Genomic DNA, 27494 nt, shown 5'->3' with positions numbered 1-27494 from the left:
CTGTTGTGTCACTCCTACACATTCCCTGTTGTCCATGCTTGGAGAAATAAACTCAGCTGTAAGAGAAATGATTTCTGTTGGTTATAAATTTTCTCTTTCAAACTGCTTATTTCTTTCTCTTTCTGATGCTGCAAATAGTTGGTGATAACTAGAAACAAAATAGCTTATGTGTATACACATTGTAAAATAAGGCATATTTTGTGGCAGAAGTGGTGATTAGACATGAGCTGGCAGCATATTCTGGCATTCTGAAGTTAATTAGGCATGAAAAATATTAATAAAAATAATAGCTTCTATTATACAGAACTCTGGGCTGCCTTGCAACCCCCACCTAATGCGCTGTTGAAATGTAGCCCTCATGTACTAGTGAATTCTGGGAAAACGTCCACAACAAGTCATACAGCAGTTCGAAAGAAACAGGAAATTTTCTTACAGTTTCAGCCAAAAGATGCAGCAAACTTTTCAGCTCAGCTGGATATTCAGATGGAATAATTACGGACATGGGGCTTAGAAACTGAGAACGGTCCGAGTGTAGACTGGGTGTTCTCTCTAGTCGGTGGGTTTACGTGGATAAAGGCTCAGTGAATCCTGCCTTCTGGTCTGCAAAAGTAATTTCACGTATAGCAGTTAATGATAGCTAAAGAAGATGTCTAGTCTTGGTAACACAGTGTAAACTTCTTTTAATATTCCTCTCGTCTTGTCATTTAGCTGGCCTATCTGTAGCACAGAAATGGTGTGACTTGTGGGTAAAAATCGACTCTTAATGAAAGGCCTGATTAAGCTGAATTGTGAATCTGTTTCAATGAGTCTGTTTATTTTTGTGTTCACTTTTTGTTTTATTTTGATGGATTAAACACTGATAAGAAGTAATAGTTGATTTTCTCTATGATCATTTGCATAAGTTAGATAAGGAAAATAGTGTTGTCCAGTGATCTATGTATCATCATCACCTCTGCATCTAACCATCATTAGCAGTGGAGCTTGCATTCTGGGTGTGTAACACCAAGAGAAGGGATGAGAAAATATAGCTGACCTGTGATAAATGGATCTGAAAGTTGAGATCTGATTGGGAAATTCCTACCCACAAAAATGGTTGGATTCATTCTATGGCAGAGTAAAAGCTGCTCATGATAATGATATGGATGTCTGTCTGTTGTAGCTTGGACCAAGGCCAACCTTCCCCTTATGAAAGGTCACCAAAGAGCCATTAAATAGCATCAACTTTCAGCTTCATGTCAGAAGTAGTTTGCCAGTCAGAAAGCAGCACTTCACAAGGTTTTAAATTCATCCTACTACATCAGGAGCAATGTAATAAGCTCTTCTAGACACACAGGACACAAAGAATCCACTTGGATGACACTGAATGTATGCTTTGTCATCTCTGAAACTCCACGGTCTTCTATTGTGCTATTATACTTAAAACAAAGAAGAATATGTACCTGGTGAATCACTCCTACTAAATCTGATTTACTTGTAGCAAAGCCTAAAACGAACAGCCCAACACATTCGCACTGCTAAGATATACAGCTTCCTTTGCTATTCTACACACAGGATAATGACAATGAAAATAACAGTAAAGGGTACCAAAACACCTTGAGGAAAATGACTTCTTGTAATAGTGCCTGACCTCCATCTGTTGTCCGTCCTTTATATGTTGCCTGTACAGAAGTGGAACCAATACACATTATTAAAAAACAAAACCAATTCTGTAGCTACCGAGTGATAGACAGGTATGTATTTTTCAAATCTGTTCTCTTGCCTCCCACCTTTCATTTGTTACAAAGAAAAGGGCAAAAGGAAACATTTATTTGTTTAAAAATGTGTACCTTGTACTCCTCTTTTGATAACCAAAGAAAAGTGTTCCTATTACTTATTGCTGTGCATTGTCTGCTAGGACTATGTTTTCTATCATGGGATTCAAATTGCTTCTTGTGCCATCAGCATTTTCCTTTTTCACATTTCTTTCAGGGCAAAATAGAAAATGTATTTTCTCTGCAGTAGCAGCAGTGATCTGGGAAAACTTTATTTTGGGTGAAAGGAAAAATAATGGAGTCAGAGTGAGTATCTACACTAAAAATCTATTTAGAACATCTAAAACCAATGTATTCGCCAGACAACAATGTGTCTGTTTTAAATAAAGCTCGGAAAGATATAGAAGCATGAGTATAATGATTAGATTTAGATTAATCTAAATGATTTAGGTTTAGAATGATTTAGATTAAAAAATCTGAAGATTTAGTAATGAGCAGTTGAAATGAGTGACAGTGTACTTAGTCTACAGAAAACAGTGTGAAGGCAATGCCATTCCTGTAATGGCAAAACTTGGAGCACATTTCAAAATAAGCCAGTGCATTTTCATTCAGGGTTATTGCCTAGGATACTACATAAATAAAAGTCAAAATGCCGCTTTCTTAATTCACACATGTAGCTACATTTAATGACAACAGGACTTCTGGCATGAGTAAAACCAGCAGGGTTTGGCCCATAAAAAATATTCTTGTTTGCAATCTGCCCATTTTCTAAAGGTTAGCACCAAGTCTGCATGCGCTCTCTTCCCTAGCAGCAGCTCTGATTGCAGGAGGTGCTGGCTTCTCCCCTCCAGTTGCTCATTCCTCCTTCCGTAGTACCTCTACAGCTGTGCCAACACAACGGGTAGCGGGACCATTTGGCTAACCAAATGTGGAAAAAAGCCCACAGCCAGTGCTCTGTGCTTATTCCGCGGTGGCAATTTAGAATAAGAGAAGTGGAGATCTGGGGAGTGTAATGAGTGTACCTCACCCAAAGATAAATAAAAGTAGTGATTAGAGAATGATAGATGCAGAGTCAGGACCCCTTTATGAGTGCCAAATCTCTCCTTTAGTACCGTAAATCATTCAGGGAGAGAGTAGTCAGAGAGAAAGTACTATTAAAGGTGATCATTGAGTTAAAAAAGCAATATTGAAATATATATAATCCAGCATCTGTTGAATACTGGAGTGAGTCTGTTTGCATAACTGTGGCATTTATGAAATTTAGCTATGATGGGAACTGACAGGTTTATTTCTGGCAGCTTAAAGTCTCAAGTTTTTGCCTTTCTCCAGGTAATTAGAAGTGATAAGGAAAAATGTCAATAACGCAACAGGAAACCAGAAGAATAAATTGCAGTGCAATTAGCTTCTTTTTTCTTTCTTCTCTGAATACACATACTAATGGATACCATTCAAATTGCTTGAGTCACAGACAGTGGTACAAGGCTCTGTTCTGAAATGATTTAAGTACATGCTTAACTTTAAAAATGTGAAGATTATAAATACTGCAAATGCCGAGACCACTTACACTTAATCTTTAGAATGTGCTTAATATTTTGCTGGTTCTGGGCTAGAGCACTGAGTCTTTACAGGAATGAATGTAAGCTGATCTGTTCCTTATGAGAAGGTGTAATGGAATTTTCATTTTTCCTTTAATTTAAAATTCTGTTAACAGTATACTCTTCCTGGCCCATGCAGGAAGAATTGTATCTAGATATGTTTCATTGTTACTGCAGCAAATGGGCCATAAAGTAAATGTTCTAATTAGTCTTTGAATCATTAGGCTGGATGTAGCTAGTCAGATGGCATTGTAGGCTGGTGTGTAGGAATGCTTCTATTAGATTGGGAATCGTTCTGAAAAGAAAACAGGGTCCTTATGCATGTTTGCAGAATTTCTTTTTCCTTGTTAGCCTTTGTTATGACTTAACAGTCACTCCTTTGCTGGCTGGTAGCATGGAGAGAATCCTTATTTTTTGTTGTATTTGCATAGGCACCGTTTTTGACCAGAGAAGACAGGAAAGTTTGATATTCCAGAATACAGGACAATTGGCTTTAGTCTTTATCTTGAGAAATTCATGTGCAGTAAATGCATTCTGCATCAGATTCTCATTGATATGGATGAAAAATACTAATTTTTGCCCTCTGTTAGCATCTTTAAATTACCGTGTGTACTACACTTCGTGAGCATGTTTTGGTCGTGTCCGGAAGAGACTTTTATGTGGGCCTTGAACAAATTAGCTCTGGCAGACAACTATATAGCCATGCTGACATGGCTGTGTTGCCTGCAGAATCTCTGCAAGACACACCGCTGCTTTATAGAGGTATTAGCTTGCTCTGAGTAGCTCAGAGATCTCTCAGATGACATTGCAGTGGACGGTGTTGACATGCCTTTCAACTAGGTAAGAAAGAAGCAATGAATGTATTAAAAAAGTGAACCCCTGTGCAAGAGAGAATTGCAGAGTTCAGGTGTCCAAGGTCCTCAATGTGTGAAATGTCTGAGGCCGTAACAAAGGCAAATACATAGTAGGAAGTCAAGGAAGGAAGAAAACAGGGAAGCTTGAGCTGGAATTCTGTAATTTGGTCATTCCAGGTTTGTTTGAATGAATTTCCTAATGGCATGGAAACACTTTGAGGCTTGAGACTATTATAGCAGCTCTTCCAGTTAAAGACCTTATTGAAAACCAAGTGAGAAGAAACTCTCATCCATCGTATTGCCTCTAGGCTGGAAGACTTCTACAGGCACATGAAAATTTTTAGGAAACAGCTTAGTAAAGGATCTAGCCTTTACCCTCAGCTGAACATACATTGTATAGCTGAGGAACTCAGTCTCACATCTCAGTGAGAATCTGTGAAGAGATTAACTGAATAGTCAAGTGAAACGGGAGAATCTCCTTTTGGTACAGAAACAGTTTCTGTGCCACTGTTTCACCTTATCTTACCTATTAGCATGTTTTCCTGGATTTTATCTGTGCCTTGACAGTTCCCTAGCAAAGCTGTGGGCAACCAGTGATAATGTGGAGTGACATTAAGAGTGATCTGATCTAATCTGCCTGGGAAACAGGGTTGGCTAAGAACCAATGCTAATGTAGAACAACATCAGGAGTGATCTGATTTATTGGCACAGAACTAGCATCAAGGTTGGCGTAATAGCAAAAATGGCTCATCTGCATCTAGTACAGCTGAACGCAGCTGGGTTGCAGTAAGCCTTAGGACTGGCTCATGCGCTGCAGCTCTGTGCACGTGATGGTTGCGTGATGAGTCTATTACCATTTATCACGTAAATATACATTTAGGGACCTTCCACAGCTGCTGGACTGTTGAATCTGTAGACTAACTGCTCCTTGATAGCGTTGGTGGTATAGCTAAAAGGACCATCTGAAATGCATATCATTAACCTGAGAGACTACAATAGCTCCAAAGGTTTATCATACTAGTGCAGGTGCTGGACTTGGGTGTGGGAAGAATTCTAGTAGCTAGAGCAGACGAAGAGGAGATTGGAAACGTCACGGACTCTTTCACTGGTGTGCTTTGAGTCTCTCTTAACATCTCTTCTGACCCTTCCACAGGAGTATTTAAAGAGAAAAATAAATGTCTGCAAAGACTTTTAGAATCTTGGGTTTTAGGTGCCTTAGAAAAGCAAAGTATTCTACAAGTGTGCAAAATCGAATGTCTCTATTCAGGAAATAACAGCTATTAATTCTTTCTATCAAACTACTCAAAGCTTTAGTTCTTGTGTATACTTGTAGTCTAAAGCCTATTTAAGTACAAAACAAGTCTTTATATTATGGGAGCGTCAGAAACCTTGCCTCCAAAATTGCACTTTTGGAGAAGAAGAACAGCAGTAAAGTTCTCTCAGGAAAGGGATAATACTTTGATTAACAAAAAACCAAACCCAAACAAACAGCTTAATTTTAGGATAAAAGTTTCCTTTCCAAATCAAACTCCTTCCTATGGAAATTGTAGATTCACAGAATCTCAGAAAACTGTAGCTTGGAAGGGACCTCTGGAGGTCGTCTAGTTCAGCCTCCTGCTCAAAGCAGGGCTAGCTTCAGATCAAGGGTTGCTCAGGGCTTTGCCCAGTCAAATTTTGAGAATCTTCAAGGACTCAAATCTCTGCTTTTTTAAATAAAAGCAAGCCTGTTTTGGAGTGGTCTGACTCATGCCTTTTGAGTCCTGTGTTTAGGCTTCACAGAACAGGGAGACACGGTTGATCGAAGGAAACAAGAAAATGAAAATGGCCTTTCTTTCCAAGCGGGGGATGTGCTATGTGCCTGCAAGCTGTCACTAAACATCTGCAAATATTTTCTGAGTAACTGTCTTTTAGTACCTAAATAGTCTGCTCATATTTCTGTGAGCAACTTTTCCCTCTCCTTGCTTTCATTTTCATGCTAAATTTTAAACTGCAGTACATTTTTATGAGTGCTATACATAAAATTTTTGAAGATAGGGTAAAGAATGGAAACACAGACAGAGCTTTTATTATAGTACTGCTAAGAATGTTGCTATAGTAAAGAACCTTTAATTTTTGTAGGAATGGCATCCCTGAAGTCTCTTAAATTTCTTCTCAACTGTCTTCCTTTAGCTGGAAAAAGGAAAAATAGTTCTTATAAACTCAGGTGTCCCTACCTCATCAATAATGTATATTTTTTCCCAGGACATAATTGAATTTAATTATCTTATACTGAACTTTGATTAAAAATCTCTGAACCAAATCAGTTTGTATATTCTTGAAATATTTTCTGTTTAAGTGGACCTTCCCTGCCTTGAAATCGGGGGTCTGATTATAAAATAGTGCCCCCAAATGACCAAAAGTGCTTAGGATTGTTGATTCCAAACAGAATGCTGCTACTTACAAAGCTTTGCTCCTGCACAGGCTACAGACCACAGCAGTATTTATCAAATAATTTTAAATAATTAACGAGAAAATTGTAAACTGTCCACAAATAATTCAAACAAAAAGAAATTACATTAATCAGGTAAATAATTCATTGTGAACTGCTGTCCAGCTTGATTCTGACAGCAATCTTAGTCCGTCAGGAAAATGAAAGGAAAGAATATTTGCAATAAATACAGATCACCTTCACGTCACTCTAGCATGAACATTCTCCCACCAATGTCGAGTATTTGCCAAAATTCTTTTGTAATTTCTCTAAATTGTAGCATGCGCACATTACATTAAGTGGACTTTACTCATAGGGAGAGTAATGTGATAGTGGAAAGTGGAGGTTACTTGAAAACTGTAAGACAAGACGTGTCTTAAAATAATTTCATATAGGGAGTAATAAATGGGTAATATGTTATTATAATGTATTGTAATTAATGAACTTTGAAGACAACAAAATGACTTTTTAAGCAGAAAGAAAGGATGGAAATGAATGAGAAAAAAAAGAATTGGGAATTATGAAAAAAAATGGATCAGATATGAGTAAAATTATTCTCCCATACTGTGGGAAGTAAGAGAGCAAATCTCATGAGTGCCACTTCTTTCAGTCTTTTGAAGATGACAGTATTTCTTACCTATGAAATGTAGGCCATTATCTGTCACTGATATATCAAGCATAACACAGGCACAGAAAAAAAAGTCATAAAGTAAGCTCAAGCTGTATTTTCCCTTCCCTTTTCCCTTGCAAAGTGCCGGGACAAAAACTTCAGATTACTAAAAGATGCATTTATCTATTTAGTTATTTGTATTAGCTAACAAAAATAAATTTGGTAATTTATTTAACCATGAAACATACAGGGATCTGTTAATACCTAACGTTATATGAATCTTTACCTGATAAACTTACCAAGAGGGATGTTCTTAACTTCATATTGAACATTATGCATACACTTTCAAATAATACAAATCCATAGCTGAAATTCATGCCTCTTCTTACATCCACTCTATCCACTTATATCCACTTTTATCCACTCAGTTATTCATAGGACACTGACCAAAGAACTGTGAAAAAACTAGACACACAAATGTAAGCAAGTTACTAGCTTATAGATTCACAACAGGGCAACATGAAAGTCTGGCCTGAACTTCCATTCTTTAACACCAAGCTTACTCCACTGCCATGACTTGTCACTACAGCTGTCCGCAAAATAGCTTTTTTCTTTTATGAAATGTCTGAGTCCAAACCTGAAAAATTAGTTTGTGCTGTATATTTCCTGCAATTTGTACTTCAGCTATTCAGTGCTTCCCTGTCCTCTGTAAACTAGGCTGTTTGGATGTGCCGTCTTTCTGGCTTTGTGCTGGGATCCCTGCTTTTGACCTACGGGTGACAGAGCTGTTCTGAAGAGCCTGGCCTCCTGGGCAGGGCGCTGTGAAGGAAGGGCACTTTGGATGAAAGTGTTTAGTTTTGAAGACAAAATATTTATTTTTGCTTTTTCCAGAAAACAGTGGCTTTTCCCACAGAAAGCAAGCATCTCTTGCCATTTTTAAAAATTGAGGATGCAATTTTTTATTCACCTGGTTAAACTGGGAATTTTTTCCACCCTCATTTCTAACATTTTGAGGCTCTCTTGCTGGATGATGGCTAAGATCTAGTGTTTTGCAGAGTCATGGTAATCTACTTCCCGAGTGCTTTTCAGCAGTCTCCCTAGACTTACTCTAGTATGAAAGAGCAGAATTTGACTCCTGCTGTTGCTGTGTGCATTGCAGACTGTGAATGTCACAGCATTTCAGGTACAACAGCGTGACAAGATGCAAGCAACACAGCATATGCATAAGTGGTTTCCATATACTTTTAGCTGTTCAAGGATTTTTTTCATCTTCACTCTTGCTGCAGCATTTGGTTTGCAAATCATTCCTAATTACTATGGTTAAATTAGAGATCAGGAAGGGGCCTAAATTTTTCTAGAAGTTATTGACCCACAACTCCATAGACTTTAACTGTTCTGCAGAGAGCAGGACTTTGTCTTCCCTTGTGAGACCTGTAAAATCTACAGACAAAAAACTGTTTCAACAAGTAGGGAGCTGAGCAGATCCTTCCTTAAATTTTACTCTATATAAATAAACACCAGTGAATGTTTTGGCTTTAAACACCTTGATTAGCATTTGGAATTTTAGACGTGGCAGCTCTGGTTGTTTGATTTATACCTTTGACCTATCTCTAATTATTTTAACCTTATAATTTGCATAAATCCAATCTCTACTGTCAAACAGAAATCCCCTCATGCATTGTGATTCACTGAAGAAATTAGAGGTGTGATACTGGGTGGGTTTTTCATTTGACCCTTTACAACTTTTTCTAATTTTGAATCACTCTAGTGAATTTTTCTGCTCTTGAAAGTAAAAGACCGAGAGAAGAGATTAGTGCCAAGAGCCACCTTGCATTGTGGACGCTGGTTTGCCTGCTTCTGACAGAGAGGATTGAGGCTGGCCTGCAACACCCATGCTCTCCAGACCTGCCCAGGGTTTCGTGCATTATATCAACTGTCAGGCTGTTAAACTCTGATTTGAATCCTATTCTGAATTCCAGCCCTAAACTCATCCAGCCAAACAAAATTCAGGCTGTTTTGAAATGGTTCCAGCCCATTTTGAGCTGTGAGGAAGCTGCCTGACTGCTGTGGACATTCAGCACTGTGTGAACTGGATGATCTGTCCGCGGAGTTAATGGTCCTTTCTGGCTTTATAAACTTCCTGGGACCGGAGTGAGAGGTCGCTGTGTATTCAGGATCTTTCCTGCACAGGTGGTGAAAAGATCAGAAGTGTTTTGTGGGAAATGGCAGTTTTAAACTTCCAAAATTTATTCGTATGGAAAAAAAGGTGTATCTTTTGAGAAGAAACAGGACATTTCACTCCCCATGTAGTGAAGCAAACAGCATGACAGCTGAGCAGAATGAGTAATGCTGCTTGCACGGCTGGCAGAAATACTGCTCTTCCACAGATGATGGGGGGCTTGCTGGCAGGACATCTAGTACAAGCGGTGGGAGTTTACCCTTCAGACATGTGAAATCGTTCTTCAGGGAGAGAAGAAAAAGGTATCCAGCCCTACAAGAGAGGAGGGGTGGCCTTTTCAGGCCCAGTTTCGTACCTCAAATTGAAAAGTTTATTTAATCTGCGTTTGCCTGGTGCTTCCCCTCTGTGCTAGAGGGCAGATAGTACTTCCTCACCTCACCAAAAGCAGTGACAAACCGTCATATGTTAAAAGATGAATAACTGTTCTGATGTTGCAATAATGAAGGCCATTACTATCTATTGCCTTAGATGGATTAAAAGGTTAAAACACTTTCTGGTGAAAATTAATTATCTTGGGAATTGAGTTAGAAGTGTTCATTGGTGGCTGGCATTTGCATGCCTGTGATGAGGAGCAGGTCACCTGCAATGTGCATAAACTCTCCAGGCTTACCGGCTAATCTCCTTCTCCTGTTTAAGGACTGAGCTTCTCACTGATATAGAGGAAGTCACATTTCACTAAAGTGACTGTCCGCAGATGGACTAATACTGGGCGGGAATTAGAAGAGGCTTTGGGGCTTTGATTAGCAATATTCTCACTCTCCTCCTTAGCTGGGGCCGTAAGAACTCTCCATTCTCTTTCATTCTGCTCTTGTCATGGTGCTGGGGAAAAAACTGATAGTAGAGGATGGAGGTGCCACATAGTCAATGTGACCAATAAAGCATTCATCAGTCTGGCGATGGGCTACATGACTCTTCCATATCCCGAGGATTGATTACCTATTGCCATTGACAGCACTGCTCACCAGCTTACAGTTAAGCTGGACACAAGTACTTTCCTAGGTCAATGCCAGAGAGCTTATCGCTTTGTATACCTAGCTCGGAGCATATCTACTTTAGTCCTTCCCCACTTTTTTTCTGTCTTTGTGCCACTGTTCCAAGGAGCAGTGTGACTCACTGTTGGGAGAGTGTCTAGCACGGTTTGGGAGAGACCCCAGTATCGACAGGACGAAGATGCATCTTCATGCACATACGCTCCTTTACGGAGAGGACAAGAGGAACTGGATTATGATGAACAGTAAAAATGAAAGCTTTGAAAATGCAGTCAGTGAAACATCATTGGGAAGGTACCTGCAGTGAAGACTCGTAGCGTTCAGGGTAGCAAATGTTACCAGTCCGTAGTTACTGCCTTCATGATAAGTTTGCTCTATGCCCTTGAACTGGCGAGGCTCTTCTCTTCGCAATTGCTGACCGTCATGTGACACATTTATCTGGTTTCAGAGTAGGCTCAAAGATGTTAAAAATCTCTAGTGAAAACTTCTACAATCTGTTCACTTTCTCTACAGCCTGTGCTGACTTCAAAGTGAGAATTAGTCATGGTCAGATTTTCTAATAATGTTTAATACTCTTTTTCTGCCTACTTTTTAATTGTTCAGGAAAGCCTGAGTCTTTAACTGAGTACCTCCTCTATGTTCAGGCCTGATATGGCATATGCTATCGTCATTTAATGGGAGAACAGAATCTGAGAGATCTGTCGTATCTTTGAACCTTTAATTTTGAAAAAATCATTTTATATATAAGCTCAACAGATACCACATCTGGTGCCACTTCAAGTCCTTTCAGACCCTATTCTACATGTGATCAGCATTCACTATCCTCTGCAATCCACTATGTGCTTTAAATAATGCACATTGAAGCCACTTGAAGATTAAAAAAACAGATAAAACAGTCTTCTCAGTTTTGAGCAACAAAGATGCACTCAGCATCAGGACCCTACATTGTCTTACCAGCTGTAGAAGTGAGTTGTGTGAACTGAGATCGTATCAGTCTTGTATGCCTCTATTTATTTATTTTTAAATTTTTGCTAATGGGTATGCTAGTAGGCATGTTTATAGATTAATGAAAAGCCCCAGATGAGAAGTGAGTCAATCTTTACATTAGGTTGCTTTTCAAAGTTTAGACTAGGGATAGTGAACAATGCATTAGTTTTAGTTTTACCAGTCTGTTTTCATGCACTTCATGTATATAAATCTCCAAAAAACGACAATTCAAGTTGACTGATATCAAGTCAAGCTCAGCTTCAGGGCAAAATTTGGCTAAAGGATGTCTTTATGAGTGCATACAAATGTTTCCCCTGTTTCCTTTACACTCTGGAATATTCTCTTTTTAATCACTGGCTATTTTTTTTTCTTATTCCTCTGACAGACAACCTGAATTGAATGTTTGAATGTAATAACTGTTCTGTAAGACTTAGATATCAAGTGGTTACTCACATTTTTATGCAAGCATGCAAATCTGTGTTAAAATCAGTGTTGGGCTAATTCTACCAGTTGCAGTGGACTTGCAGCTCTGATTGACTTGGTCCAGTCTTACTGAAGAACTTGTTAATTCCACATAGAGCAATTAAGCACTCAGCCTTGATTCTGCCTGGGAAGAATCTTCCTTTTCCAAGGAAATAGAAACAGAGAGTCCAGTAGTCTCTTTACTTGCAGCACTTCTGACCTTTATGTAACTGAGATAGCCACTACACATCATTTAAGCCGTATGTATAGAGCAATTTAAAATATTGGCTACATCTCAGACCATTTTCCAGTGATGCCAGAACAATGTTCATGCAACAAAGGGGAAAGTGATTATGCAAAGCAAGAGTTGCCTTCTCAAATGAACAAGTCATGGACATTTTACCTTCATGACGCTTAGGAGAATTGTCAAGCTTCTGTGAGTAATTTGGCTCTGCTGGCAGCGTGCTTGCAGCCGCGGCTAAATGCAACACTCGATTCCACCATTGAACACCCAGTCTGTAATTAGGTAGTCCTCTCCATGCGCTATACAGGAAGCCTGACTGGGGTTTCATTAGCTGACCTGATCAAGAGTTTGCTTTGAAGATATAACCTTGAATAACTTAATGGAGTGCACAGAACCAGTTTCAGAATAAAGACTATAATTCAATACCCATGAGTCATAACTCAGCTCTTACCACTATGCCCCCTTTTTAAAGAGCTTTGGCTTCATGCATCCAACTATTTTGTTTGTAGTTCCACTCTTTATAGACGTAATGTAACTGTGCTACTGTGATGAGCTGTGGCTTGTAAATTGAATATCTCTGAAACAGTGTTGCTTAGCATCTCTACTTACGTACAACTAATGAAAAGTGTTTATGCCTAAATTCATCCCTGGTGTAATTCCAATAAGCAGAGTGGAGCCAGGCATGCATTTAGTGCTAAGTGTTTTTTCCTTCTCACCATTATTCAAGTCTATGAGGCCACTGCAGAAGAGGGAAATAAAAGGTGGTGAGGAAGAAATAAGAATAAATGGACATCTGGCAACCTTGTAATTCTCCCTGTGCCAGGACAGAGCAGTGTAAGTGTACCCAAAAGAAAGTGGTACCTTGCAAGGATTCCATCTTTTATCTGCAGAGTATCTCTTATCCATAAATATCACAAAGAGCTTTACAGTCGTGGAAGTGTGAATAACACTGTTAAGTCCTTTCAGCCAGCGAGGTGAAAAGGCAGTCATTGCACTGGTAAAGGGTAATTGACTGATGGCTTCTGTGACCCTTCTGCTCGGAGAGTGAAGGACCCTGTCAGTCAGATAAAAATTACTACGTGGGAACAAGCGCAGAAGCATATTCGCCTAGCTCCAGTTATTGGTGAGGTCTGTGTGTTTTAACCCTTTGTGCAATGGCTTAAAAATACAAGCAGAGACAAATCTAAGAGCAGTTTAAAGGCATTTACGCCTTCAACCAAAAACATCCTATCAGTCTTGCCTTTAAAACTACAACTGTGGAACGGAGGCAGAGCAGGGAAGGGCGGGAAACCTGTAGCAGCCTCCGGGCGCCCTGCGTCCTGCAATGCTGGTAACGCTCCAGAGGGGCCTCTTCAAGCAGTGACGTGGTGCGTGACTCCAGAGGGAAGCTGAAGGCCGCTGCTCCAAATCTTGCTTTTACACTGAAAAGTCAAAGGACTAACTCAAGCCTTGCAGTGGCTGAGAACAGGTTTTGACTCTGTTTTCCCTCCGTGGTCCTCGCTGTAGGAAGATGAAAGCTTCGCAGTGCAGCTGAGGGTGAGCGACCTTTGTCGCTCACGGGCAGGCAGGTTTTTTTGTCTGCGCTTCTAAGGCTTTCCTTGCTGCTCATCTTGCGTACTGAAGAGGGAATTATTCCTGGCATGTAAATGCACCTGCCCCAAATCAAAGCCTGAATGTGACTTCTGGAAGACACCAGGAGAGCTTTTCTGTTCCTGCTCTGGTGCTCGGTAGCTTTGAATGTGCTGGCGTGTGGATTTTACCCAAGGAAGGTCTCACCAGAAACCAGGGGAGGCTTGTTATTTTCACCAAATGAACTTGAAAGAAAGAAGACAATTTGCTGTGGTTTCAGACAAAACCAACACATTTTATTTTCACTTCTTGAAGGTTGTTCAGAAGGGGGTATGTACTGTTTCAGCTGACTAGGGCTTTCCTGATGTGTTTCATCATTTTCTGATTTGACATTTAAGTCTTTGGAAAAGTTGCTAAAAGCATTGAGATGCCTCTGTATTTTTCCCCTTCAAAAAGGAACTTCCTTTCTTTAAAGAGTCAGCAGGTATTTAAAGTACAGCCTTTCCATAAGGAGAACCAATTCTTTGGGGATTTGATTTATCTGTAGGATATTTCTTCATTCCTCAGTGGCAAGGCAGAAAAGCAGGCTATCTGCAGGTAGGCTGTAGTGGCAGGAGCAAAGACGAGCTCTCCTGATGGAAGACTTGTAGCTGGCCAACACTGCCTAAGAATGAACAGCGGTGGCCAGAGAGAGGCAGAGCAGGGGCAAAATAAAGGTGAATTAATTCAGAACAATTTGAACAGAAATTCTATCAGATTATTTGTCTTCAACTACAGGCAATCTTCAGTGAGCGTGGTTGTAGGAACATGCCCATGTCTGCCATGGAAGCGAGCATTTACTGTGCTGTGGATAAGTCTAGAAAGTTAAACAACACCTTTTCCTTTTCTCTAAAGCAGATTTTTGTGGCTGCTTCTGTAGATCAGACAAAGGTTCTGATCTGTGACTAAACACATCAAGCTATTTGACTTTTATTTGGATTGATTTTTGATATTTACAGTTCCTGTGATACTGCAGAAAATGTTCTGAACGCCACCACAGTGTTTCCTGCCCAAATCCGGATGCAAATACTGCGTAAGAAGAGAGGCCTTTCAGCTAGATTAACAGATTTATAACAAAGTAAAAAAAAAAAAAATTAAGAAAAAGTTAGAAGGTAACAAAATAGTCTTGCATCACTTGTCTTTGTCTTATAATTAACAGCTCATCATTTCTTGACCTTGTGTAGAGTTGTAGGAGAAGTTCCTGTGGCGCAGATAGTTCAAGACTCAGTCTGGCATCATTGTTATTGATTTTTACAGGCCTGAAATCCCAAGGAGCTGATGTATAGAGAGATAATACTCTGTGCTGCTCAGTGGGTAAAGTAGGTCTTCTTTTACTGACTAAAGACTTTATTTTTCATGCTCCTTAAATAAGGAACACAGTGATTGACTGTAGCTATGAGGTGTACGTAGCCTATTGAAACAAATTAGGGGAAAAGAATTGTATAATTTATTCATTCATGTGAGCTAAGTTAATATAACACTGTCTCAGTGACTGACTGATACTGTTTAGTGGATGTGACATTTAAAAGTTTCATCATGATCCTACAGCATTCACTGGCTCATTCTCAATCGTGGAATAAGAAATGGGGCATTTGGCGAGCTTTCAGAGGCACCGCTATCTGCTGCAAAGTACGCGGTAACATTTCTAAGTGCATGTATCAACCTTTTCATCCACTGATCTCAACATGTTTTACTGAGTTAAGTAAGAATCATCACCCTTCCTTATTAAAGAAAAGAGATAAGAATGAAGAACTTTGCCCAAGGCCTTTAAAAATCAGACTATTTCTTGTGGTCATATACATAGCAACAGACCGGTGTCCAGCACTTCTGTGCATTAGGGGAGTCTTTCATGGTCTGAGCTTTGGGGCTCCTGTTTGCTTACAGTGAGACTCTACTCTCTTTCAAAATGCCACTTCTGTCTTTGCAGTTTCAAAGGCCGATGTGCAGATGAAAATATTATGCCAGATATGTCTCGTTCTCTATATTTTCAAAATTTTTTTTTTTCGCTTGGGAACTTGGACCACTAAATTATAGATGAAAAAAAGAAAAACTAATGGTAGTCTGTGGGCCTCCTCAGAGAGCAGCTCCGTAGCATAGCTTGTCAAGTAGCTGACTCAGTGGAAAAGAGAGAGAGATAGCTAAACCTAGTACCTCAGGCAAGGGGAATGGAGAAAACAAACTGTGGTTCAGGAGAATCTGTGCACTAGGCTCTTGTAAACTGGCATGATAAGACCATATTCAATGAATACTTAATCCCATTTATTATGCAGAGATTAAAAGTGACTGTAGCTTGCACGTCAGAAAGATGATGGATGAAAACTTCTTAAATATGCATTTGCTCAGTAAACTCTATTAAGATGCAAGTCTAGGTAGGATTGAGTAGGCTGGTTTCAGAACAGAGCAAATCCATAACGCAGGTGAATCTAACGAACTGTTTTTCCTTAGACATACAGTGGCTCTTACTGAAAACAGTGTTTGGTATTTAAAACCATGGTCTGTGCATATGTACAGAAGTGATTACCTAAAGCAGACAATATTCACTCATGTTTTCTCTTTTGGACTCAGTAATATTCCCATTCACCTATCACTCTGTTTCTCTCAGATACATGAATTTGTTCAGCACTCACATTGTAGGGAGGGCTGCGTTCAGGAAAGCTTTATGTTCCCTTCAATACGGATGTTTCCACCTGCACTTCCTTTTTGCACCTCGTTACTGTCTCAGCTTCTTTCTTGTTCGTACAGGCGCAGTTGCTGGCTACTATGGTGCACGGATGTTTCTGCTGTTGGCTATTTCTGTTTCTTCTCTCTGTAGTCCTTTCAGTAGCATTTTATGCCCCCAGAGCTCAACCTCATCTTTATATCTTAAATACTCAGTAGAAGCATCATGGAGAGGGGGAAGAGGCAGTCCATGTGAAGCAGAGAAGGCAGGTCCAGTCAGGCCGACGGCAGTAGCCCGTGGCTGGCCAGCGGGATGGCTCTGAGCAGCCCCCACGTTACTTGGTGTGGTAAGAAGTCATCAGAGCTGACGGACGGTTTAGTACGGGGAAGGGAAATCTTTGCCACTTCTCCATTTTTTCATCTCATCTTAACCCACTGCTTAGTATCCATTTCATCTTTTCCCGCTGTTCAACGCAGAGCACAGACTTCTTGCATAAGTGAGGCGGTCCAGCCAGGGCAAGCTGGTTAGTTAAGAAATTAGAAAAGCCCAGGCAGAGTGCGAGTGTGGGCACACAGCACTCAAAGCCAGGCTTCCTCAGGAACAGACAGTGCTTAGTGTGCCTTGATGGGGCAGAAGCAACACAGTTCAAGCAAAGAGTTGGATGTTCAGAAAAACTGTATTATGTTTCCTGGGTGCCTTTATACAGGATCTTAAATCCCACAGTAATGCTCGATACTTGTTTAGATCTCACAGCATTCCACTAATATACGTGCTTATTATGTCCTGCCCTTTTATATAGTGGTAAACTGATAAACAGAAGCTAAGTAACAAGACTGTACAGCAAGTCAACCGCAGATTTAAAACCTGAATCTTCATCTCCTTGCTGCTGCACTGGTACTGATCCCACTGGAACATGCTGCTTCCCCTAGGAAGTATATATTTTACTCCAGAAATAGAGTATGAAAATGAAATGAAACCATTAAAAGAATGGCTCTCCTTAGACGTAGGCCATGCGTGTAGCTGAAGCGCAGGTATAGACAAATCTAGAAAGTGTTACTGATGCCAGTGTTGTTGTAGAGATTGCTCTGAAGTGTGCAGAGATATTAGCTTAGGGGTTAACTTAGGTGCTCTCTCCAGGAAGATTATTTGCAAGAATAAATATTTTGAAAAATTCCTTTACCGTCTCTGCTAGAAACCAGCTTTTATTGGATTGCAAGAAATGGTTTCTTTTTTCAATACTTTTATTTTTATATCACTCACTGTGGCTTCTGCTATCCTATACATCTTCTGGGTACAGATGGTGCAAAACTCATCAATTTTGTATGTTCAGAGAGATATTGTATTAAGGAAACTGTGACAGATAGATACAAGAAATACCCTACATGTCTAGGAAATACAGTCCTGTATTTCTATGTACATAGAGTTATTGGCACCTACAATTTCCATACTACTGTACTACCCAGTAACCCAGGGTAAAGTTTCTGTAGCCGGTCATTCACTGCTTTGCGCCTTACTTATGTGTTGCACAGCTGCCAAGTCGGACCTGGTGTTTTGTTTATGCTGCACTTGTTTTGCACAGGTATGAATGACTGACAGGACTGCAATGCAGAAGGGAATGAGTCCCCTGTTTCTAGTATGGATGTGCTATTTTGGAATTTTGTAGGCAATATGAAAATGCATATTCAAATCTAAAGGTGCAGAAATGACTAGAGAAAGATGTGTCATTAAAAAAAAAATCAGTGACGACATTTGAAGCTGAACATGCACAGCCTGGAAAGAGATGTACTGATGAAGTATTACTAGGCCAGATGGCTTCTGGATGGATGTGCGATACAACAGAAATGGGAGACCGCTCTGAGCTGCATGGAGGTGAAGTGCTTTCTTTCAAAGTGGTGCAGACATGAACAAAGGCAAAAATGAATGGACTGAAAATATGGTAGCTGAAAAGCAGGCTGTTTCCTTACTTTACTTCCAAGAACTACAATAATTCACTCTTTGGGGGTTTTTTATCTGCAGTAATCTGGGACTTGGAGAGAAATGAAACAATATTCAACGGTTCTGTGGCGTTTTTCAGCCCGTTGTCCAGCAACAGTGAGTCCCCTTAGCTCGTGTCAGTCTTTCTAGACTCTGAGTTGAGTAAGATTGTTCGATATGTGTATGTCTATACAGATGGAAATGTAGTGATATGAGACTGGATAAAATTGATAGAAAAATCACATTCCTAAAGCTGAAATAGAATTTTTATGTACTTTTGGTTTATTTTTCCTTTTTAATAATAGAGCCATTTAATATGGTATTTGAAACTGTGACAATTTATATTAATTCCTTAAACTATTTATAGATATTGAAATAAAATTAAATTTAAGAAGTAAAATAGTTCAAAAGCGAAGGGAGGCAGATCGCAGAACAGTTGGAAGCCGTTGGCTAGCTACATGGGACTGCAGCTTTTGACAGTGGTGCAGAGAATACTTTTTCATTTAACTTTCAACTAAATCAAGTGAATTAGTCAACTGGCTTTTCAAAACTGATAAACGAACTGGGAGTTGAACTAGTTTTGTCTACTAGTTTTGAAGTCTGAAAGACACAGTAAGCATTTAATTATAGACTGGTAAGTTCAGCAAAGTTCAAATATAGTACCTTGGTTGTAAAAATGATGGCAGTCTATTTTTTCTGTAGCATGATTGAAATTGATCATTTTTTATGCGTACAGAGCTGGAAGACAAGTCCCAGACACTGGACATAACTTTATTGATTTTGTTGATAATCAAAAAAACCAGGAGAAAATGAAAGACAAGATGAACTACAGACCTCTGACTGGCTGATCTCTCAGTTTTAACTGAACTTAAAACTGTCTGTGTATGAAAAAAACCCCAAGTGTCTGATCTTGTCCTTGTCTTATGCTTTTATGAATGGTGATTCTTTGAAGGAGTCCTCAAGCAGAAAGAGAAGAAATAATAATAGGGAACAAAGAGTTTCCAACCAAAATTTTTGTGAGTTTAGACTTCCAAAAACATTTGGATTATGTCAGTAATTTAGGTGACAACTTCACTCTCCTCTTCATAAACTGGCATTTTTAGAACAGAACTTTATTGCTAAGAAATTCCTTATTTTTCTCCCAAAGTTAATTTTACTTACCCTGCGCATACAACCCTGCCGTAGTATACATAGAAAAGCAAAGGCTTCCGGGATACAGAAAAGGCCCTTCTAGTATGGCAAAAGCTGGCCTGGCATTGTAGACACTTCTATTGTCATTTTCTGTGGATTTTGAATTATGTCAGTCTCTTCTGTGCAGTTATCATACCTAATAGCGGAAGTAATAAGTCACTGTAAATAACAGTGTATTTTTCTGGACCATTCTGGGTGAAATAAGCATCAGAAAAATATTCACTAATGTTAACACTTAAAGTGGAGTTTCCAGCTGCCTTCTCCACCTTGACATTGCTTCTACACGGGAAGCAATAGGATTTGAAGCATGTGTGGTAATAAGAAAACTTTAAAGGGAGGAAAAGATGGAGTAATCGAGACTTCCTAGAGCTGTTGTTTCCGAGTGCCAGTATACAACACTGCATCCATTAATATCAGCCACCTAAACCAAGGGCTGTCATCCTAAAAATGCTAGAAACATACTGACAATTTCATTCTCGGCTGTAAGAAATCCAAACAGATGAGATTCCATTGATTTCTCTGGAAATAGCTTGATTTAATTGGTTCCTGTGAAAAGAAAATCATAGCAGTAATCTTTGTAATCAAAGTATGTCTGTGAATCAAGAGGTGTTTTCTGTGGCATGTTTCATGTGCTGGAGCTTCTGGAAGATGGGAACCATCAGAACGATGGTTCGTGTGCTGTGAAAAGGGGGAAGAAAAGGATGATAAAGTGTAATGAAAATTATTAAACTGAATGGATAATATGTTCAAGTGGAAATGTATGAATGTTACAGCATGTAGGCAGTCTAATTAAAATGATTGCTGAATTGCTGAAAATTGCCGGCATTGCCTTAGAGTTCTTACAGTTCTACAGACTTTGGCAATACGGCGCAGATTGCTTGCAATCGAGGCATTCATGAGCTCACTGGGAATTTAATCTTCCGGAAGCGACTGGGACAGCAGGCCAAGAAAGAGACTGGCTGTTTTCAGCTTTATAATGCAATGCACCAGGTGGTGGTCCAAAGTCTAGGGAGGACTTTGGACCCTGTCAATAATGGAAATTAATGTGCTAATTCTCTTAGAACTACAGATAAAACATGTACCTGCTGATACAGGTGTATGTTATGGTACATTTTGAACATTCCCTTAATAAATGTGCCTGCTTTAAATAGACCATGGAGAGCTAGACTGAAACCATACTGGCGATTTCTGTGGAGATAACTTGAGTCTTCATCATGGATTTAGATAAAATAATGTAGAAGTGATAGAGATCTTTCAGATTAAGTGCTATCTATTGTGTCTTAAGGTATGCAAGCCAGTTCAGACTCTGAAACATAAATTAAGACCTTTTGGGGAAAATGTGGAAAGAAATACCCCAAAGTGCAATGCCTTCATCACTATAATTAAATTTTAGGTTCCTTGTGAATATACTTCAGTTATAATATTGCCAGCACTATTTTGCACTTTTTGTTCAGTGCTTGCCTATTTCTGGAGTTGGAGAGGGAGAACAACTATGAGAAATTAACTGTTACATTGCCGCTTTTATTGGCTTTATATTAAATGAGAAGTTAGCCACAAGGGACTGCTCCAATTCCCTTCCCCTCAAAAAAAAAGTTTGGAAGAGGTCAGATGGAGGAGAGGTGCACGCTATCCTTACTTTTAGCCTAAATTTTAAAAGCGGAACTGAAATAATCCTTGCGTTGTCCACTGGAGTGATGAAAGGAGAACTGAGACCTGGGAGGTGCTGAGTTTTCTGCGTACATGCCAAGTAATACTGAGAGTGGACAGGGCTGTTCCTGTTGCCGGCAGAGTGGGTGACACTGGCGGATGGCACAGGTGCAGGGAAGAGGGACATTGCACACAGTGCAGGACAGAGGAGAGAGGTAGTATGCTCCTTTTACGCATCACAATGAAAATGCTTAGTTTGTTCCTATTTTACATTCTGTGTGAAAACGGGAAAAGAGCCCCAAGAAGAATTTTGAACGTAAGATGATTAAGCAAATAACCTTTTCTCATATGCTTAAGAAACATATTGTTTTATCTTTTTATGATGAAAAATTTGTCCCGAGTGGATAAACCTTGAGTGCTGTGAGTGAGAGGCAGACCAAGGAGCTGAGGCGGCTGAGGCTGCATTAGGACAGAGCAGAGGCAGAGGTGTTGCCGGGGATCGTGGAGGACCCCTGGGGAAGGAGTGTTGCTGCAGTCAGGAGAAGGTGCTGTAGAAATATGGGAGGGCAGCAGCGAGAGACTGTAATGCTGGTCATGAGAGGAACTGGTGACTGTCTCAGTATGAGTCAGTTCTGTGGAGCAGAGACTGGTGGAGCTGGAGGAGAAGGATGGTGCTGGGGAAAGAAGCTGAGAAAGCAGTTGTAGACCATGTATTTGCATTTGGGGTACAGGGGAAAAGAGGTTAGCATTGGTCCGAAGAGAAATTGATAAAGGGCAACATAAAGAAGGAGGAAAGGACAACATAAAGAAGGAGGCCAGTTCAGGTTCATGCAAAGAGATGGAGAGGAGGGAGAAGTAAAGAGGGAAGGAGTGTTCGGGGAAGAGAGGAGAAGTGGTAAGCGAAATCAAGAAGTCCTGTATGAGGTCCCTCACGCTAGTGGAGGGATAAAAACAAACAGCAAAGGAAACTTCTATGGGACTGCCAAAGTTACCTCTGGGAGAGGTACAGAGAGGAGGACACTGCAATTACGTGTGTAAGGACTTGTACAAGGGAGGGAAGAGGATGAACTTCTATGGGGTCAAGGACATGTTCTTCCATACAGTACACACAATACAGTGGCACTGAATAGGTGAAACCACTCACAGGATGGACTCCAGCATCAGCTGACAGTCTGATGGCAGATCTTTTTCGGGCATGGAAGTAAATGTCTGCTGCATTCCCCTGCATTCCTGTGATTCCTAGCAAGGAACCACAATAGACACGAAAGCTCTTTTATAAGTGACCAATTTGAGGACAAATAGAAGCTGGTTTCCTAGTAGAAGTGTACTTGACCTGCAAGTTGAGCAAAATGCTCTGGAAATTATGAAATGGTCTCTGGAGACAAGGGTGGGCTAATGGAGATGGAACAGGGCATACCACATGCATGCATGTGTCTCTCCAGCCACCCAGCTCCTTCATGCCTCGTACTTCTCAATTTCGACAGCATAATTATTTTTAAATATATTTTTAATCTAATGGAAAGATTTAAAAAAATCTGTTGGGGTTTGCAGACTTTAGAGAAAGGTTTCAAAGAAAGTAATTGGCTTTGCCTTCATTCAGACACTGAAGCTCAATTTTCAGTGCAGGAGAGCATTAAAAACAGCAAAGAAAAATGGCCTAAGTGTATATAGTTGTAATACATGCTACATTTGTAGCATCCCCAACAGAATACAAAAACAATATAGCTCAGGCACTTTGCTAGGATGAAAGAGCATCATTCCTTTGGTATTAGTTTATAGCACATGGAGTCATCTCTCACTTGCAGGAAAAGTCACTGAAATAATTTATGTCACTATTAAACAGCTTCACTGCTGATCCATTGCAGCCTCAGCACATTAACTATATTTACCATCTAAGATACAGAAAGGAATCTGTACCGTCTGACGAGGAAGCAATAAAGTTTTAGTGAAACGGATGTAAATCAAAGTTTAAGTTTGCCTAGTAAAAATACATAAAGCTATGCTTCACATCATGTTTTATGCATACAAGTATACTGTACTTACGAATAAAACCTGAATTTATTGATAAATACTATTTCCATATTGTTGATTGTTTTGGTCTGTAAATTAAACACAGTTTACATTAAATGATAATCTTAAGAAACGTGAAAGTAGGAGTCTTTTGTCACAGAACTTCTCCTTTGTTTGTTTTTGAAAAATCAGAACTGTATTGAATGGCAGAAGGGGGAGAGGAAATGATCTAAAAATGTAGATCTGATTATCATTTGCTTCCTGCAGCATCTATTGGATTCAAGCATACCGTTTGCTGCGTATACCTGCATTTCTACTTTTCTTTTTGGAACTTGTGGTTTTGCATCAAGCGGTTACTTTATTATGTCTTGCAGAGTGTCTGTATACTTGACAGACTGGCCACAGGATGGGGTTTATTGCCACAGTCCTTTCCTGGAAGATGATTTAGCCACCAGCAACCTTTGTACGTGTAAGGTAACAAAACTTGACATGGTAACACTGAAACTTGCCACTTGATTCTTCTGTTCTTTTGCAGTTCTCATGAGTTTCTCATTCACTGACTCCTTTCCCGGTATACATTAACTCAAATATTATTAACAAAGACCGTCTTAAAAGCCAGTGGATAGTCATTGCCAGTGTGAGATAGGCCCAGATTTTGAATGCAATCCCTTTTTGTAATGATGATGATCAATAGTGTCTTGGAGGGAGGGGGCTCAGGTGCTGGACGTACTCCGGTGAGGAGCGGCAGCCTCTCGAAGACAGATCGCAAAACTGCTGAGACTGGACCGGTGAGGGATTCCGCAGAGCACAGAGGAAATGTCGTGGGTGAAGGCAGTGATGAGCAGTGCCCCCTAAGAAGGAAGCAATTCTCTTTTTCTCTAAGCAATTCTTTGGTACTCTATGTGCCACTTTGGACCACACAGTCTGATGACTTCATGACTTCTGCCCCCCCCTGGGTATTAGACAGGGCACTGTAATCACTGTTTTAAATACTGTAATGTGCTGGGTGTTCTTCCTCCCCCCAGAGAGGGAAGAAAGGGTTAATCCGTTTCTTGCAGCCAGAGAGAAAATCCTGCCACAGTCCATGGGCTGTGTGTGATCGGTGGAAGGAAGGTCAGACCTACAGACCTCAGCAAGGTGGGATAGAAGAAGAGTGGGGGCTTTGGAAGAGATCTGTTTGTTCAGGGGAAATTTTGCCTATAGGCTGGCCCTAACGTCTCAGGGTTAGGAGTTGAGAGGGATGGGAGCACAGGGAGGAAGAGAGTTTTTGGTTTTGAACTTATGTGGTATTTTGCTATCATGTGAGTATGGCTCATCTGCCTAAAGCTTGTCTAATTTTTCCAAGACCACCAGTTGGTCTAATAAAACCACTCGCAAATCTTGCCTTGCTTTTGAAGTTATGAAGGTGACTATTTCTCTCCTGTTTTCCAGGACAATTCAAGTTAAGTCTTTGGTGTTCGGGACCGACGAGACCCTGGCTACCTCCTGAGATAACGTGATGCCCACACAGACTCCTGCTGTGGTGTGCCTGTCTGTTTTCAAGGATGGCTCTGGATTGTGCCTCTGTGCAGGCTGTGATACTGAATAAGCTGGCCTCATCTGGCAGGCAAAGCATCTCTCTGTTGAATTAATAGCTTTATGTGGCTCATAGGATGAAACGGGAAGGCAATCTGAGGGTGTTAGAACATCATCATCTTCTTTTCTTCTTCTTAACAGAACCATAGCTTCTGTGCCTCTCCAGCAGAAATGACCTTCAAGGTCTGTTGTGACAAGGCCTAAGTGGATGCATTTCTTATGGGGATGAAGCAACAAGGTTGTTTGCTTCTGTTGGTTAAAAATAGACTTTTATGGTTACTTTAATGTCTCATTTTTCTTTATACTTGGAAGGCTTAAAAATTTGCCCTGACACATATCGGTAAAACAGAAGCTACAGGGAAAGAGTCAGCTATAAGATATCCAAGCAAAAGGATACTTTAAAATCCATCATTTTCTGTGGCATCTTTCATATGCACAAAGTTACAATGCCTGGCAGGCTATCTCAGTGTGTCCAATTGCCTGTTTTAACAAACACATCTTTAGACTTGTGGAAGTAAAGTAAGGTCATTGCTTGAATGAGTAAGCTGACACTTGGAAAGAGATGCAGTGTGATAGGTCTACTGCTCTCCAAACAGTGTGTACAGAAAAAATAACAGTAAAACTAAAAGATAACATATAAGCAATAAAAAATAGCAAGTATCTCTTCCTAGGCACATCAATCCTGGCATCATCAGCTCAGCCACCAGTTAGATGGTGACGGGAAAACAGAGAGAAAATGTCTCATTCTAGCACTGAAGATTACATGCCCTCAAAAAGATAAAATTACCCGAGACCCTTCCAGATCACCTAAAAGGAGGGGTTGTATATATACAGCACATTGAACATCTAGCCCAATTTCTCATCTTTGTGAGAAAGCAAATACTTGATAGGTTTTGTATTTTAAACAGCACTCAAGGTGCATGAAAATAAATAAATAAGTTAACCTTAAAGTCTAAGCCCAGGAAGGAAAATCTGAGCAGACTTCAGCCTCCATCATCAGCTTAGCTCTCTGGGTGTGACAGGCAATTTTCCTTTTTAATTTTCTCCAGCAGTAAGGAAGCTAATGGTACATCTTAAAAGATATGACCTTATCCTTGTAAGTTACCTGAAGCTTGGCAGAAAATGAGCTGGCCTCACGTTCCATGAAAGGCCAGTTTGAAGGGAAGAATTCCCCTCTTGCTTTCATCAATGGACTGAGGAATGGAAAGAAAGATTTGATTTTTGCACGCAGTTTTTATTCTGCTTCAGCTTGATCCATGCAATGTTTTTTAATGGTAGCATTTTATATGTTTTTAAATTATGGATGCTCCATAAAAATAGATATGGCTGATCATTTTCAGTTGGCCAGAACAGATGTGATGTAGGGCCAAGTTACGCAAAAGCATACCTACGTGGAGACTTTTCTTCCTCCTCAGAGTCCTCTTGAAGTCAGTGGAACTGTCTGTATCAGTAAAATTATGGATTTGCTGTACTGTAACATGACAAGGTTTTTTATGAGAAAAATAAATTACAGCCAGAGCAATTTCAGTGAGTAATCTGACAAAGCATCATTGGTATGGTGAATCTGTCATAATTGTGGATAAAGAGAACATAGTGAATTCTTCATGTCTGTAGGGTTGCTGATCCAAATCTGCGTGCAGTTAAGTGGGAAACAGTACATACAACTACATCAATTTTACGTGCACACACACACACACACACACACCCCTCCTTATCATGTTACTCTGTTTTTTAGGAGAGCCAGTCCTTTCACTGCTAATCTTTGACAGTAGTTACTCCATTAACTTACTGTTTCATCTGCTTCATCAGAAAAAAAAAAGTTTAAACATCATTAAATTCCTCTTTTAAAATGCCATACAGAAACCCTATGTCAGAGCCCAAGTTGAACTGCTCTGGTTACAAGATGAATCTTTCTTCTTTTCACTCTTCACATCTGTTGTTGTACTGACCTTTAATTTACTGTATATTTTATTTATAAAGGCAATGTTGCATCCTATCATCATTTCTGGAGTTAATGAACTCTGAGAGCATGGTCTGTTCAAAGAGCGCGGTATGGTAATTTGCACATTTTGTTAACTGATTTGCAGTCTCAGGGCCAAATCCTATGATCCTGTGCAAATCTAACAGTGGACGGAAACAAGAATAACGGAGAGCAGGAGGCAGAGCCGTTCCACTCCGGCACTGCCCGGGCTCCAGTTCTCTGGGGGAAACGGACACAGTTTAAACCTGCTGTCAACTGACTTGCCCAAATTCCCGTAATTCTGTGGATCAGCAGAAAACTAAACCTGAGTATCACAAATGCCAAAATAATGATCTAATCACTGGACCATGTGTCCCCTATTTAGCTTGGCTTTAGAATTTGCACTCTGCTGAAGTGAATAGGACAGTTCACACATCCAGCTACTGTTATTACAGGTGTCTAAAGACTTGAGCACACATTGATGCATTGGTTTAAACTCATTTCACATTTCAAAGGTTTTCTTTGTGATCAAAGTGGGCTAGAGACTTCTTTATAAATGAAAGCAGAGATTTTGATACAGAAGATATAGCCACCATAGAAAAGAAAAGGCTTGGAGAGAGCAGGGGCACTGGGAGCCAACCCAGAGCAGTCTTTTTATTCTGATCTGAGTTT

General features: G+C 40.0%; 1 long non-coding RNA gene across 2 annotated transcripts in view; it reads left to right on the top strand.

Annotated features, from left to right (window-relative positions):
- The window catches only part of LOC112988312 (uncharacterized), a 171457-nt gene extending 144997 nt beyond the window's left edge, over positions 1-26460 (top strand). Inside the window, exons 6-7 of one of the 2 annotated variants that reach the window (XR_010389920.1) lie at positions 23662-23750; positions 24719-26460. This is a non-coding gene — a long non-coding RNA (uncharacterized LOC112988312). Of the gene's footprint in view, positions 1-23661; positions 23762-24718 lie in introns of both variants that reach the window. The other variant, XR_010389919.1, reaches the window with a different exon arrangement.
- Positions 26461-27494: the final 1034 nt, after the last annotated feature.

This window comes from Dromaius novaehollandiae, chromosome 7 (genome assembly GCF_036370855.1).
Source record: "Dromaius novaehollandiae isolate bDroNov1 chromosome 7, bDroNov1.hap1, whole genome shotgun sequence".
In the NCBI taxonomy this organism is placed as follows: Eukaryota; Metazoa; Chordata; class Aves; order Casuariiformes; family Dromaiidae; genus Dromaius; species Dromaius novaehollandiae.
This window is presented reverse-complemented; position numbering and strand designations above follow the sequence as displayed.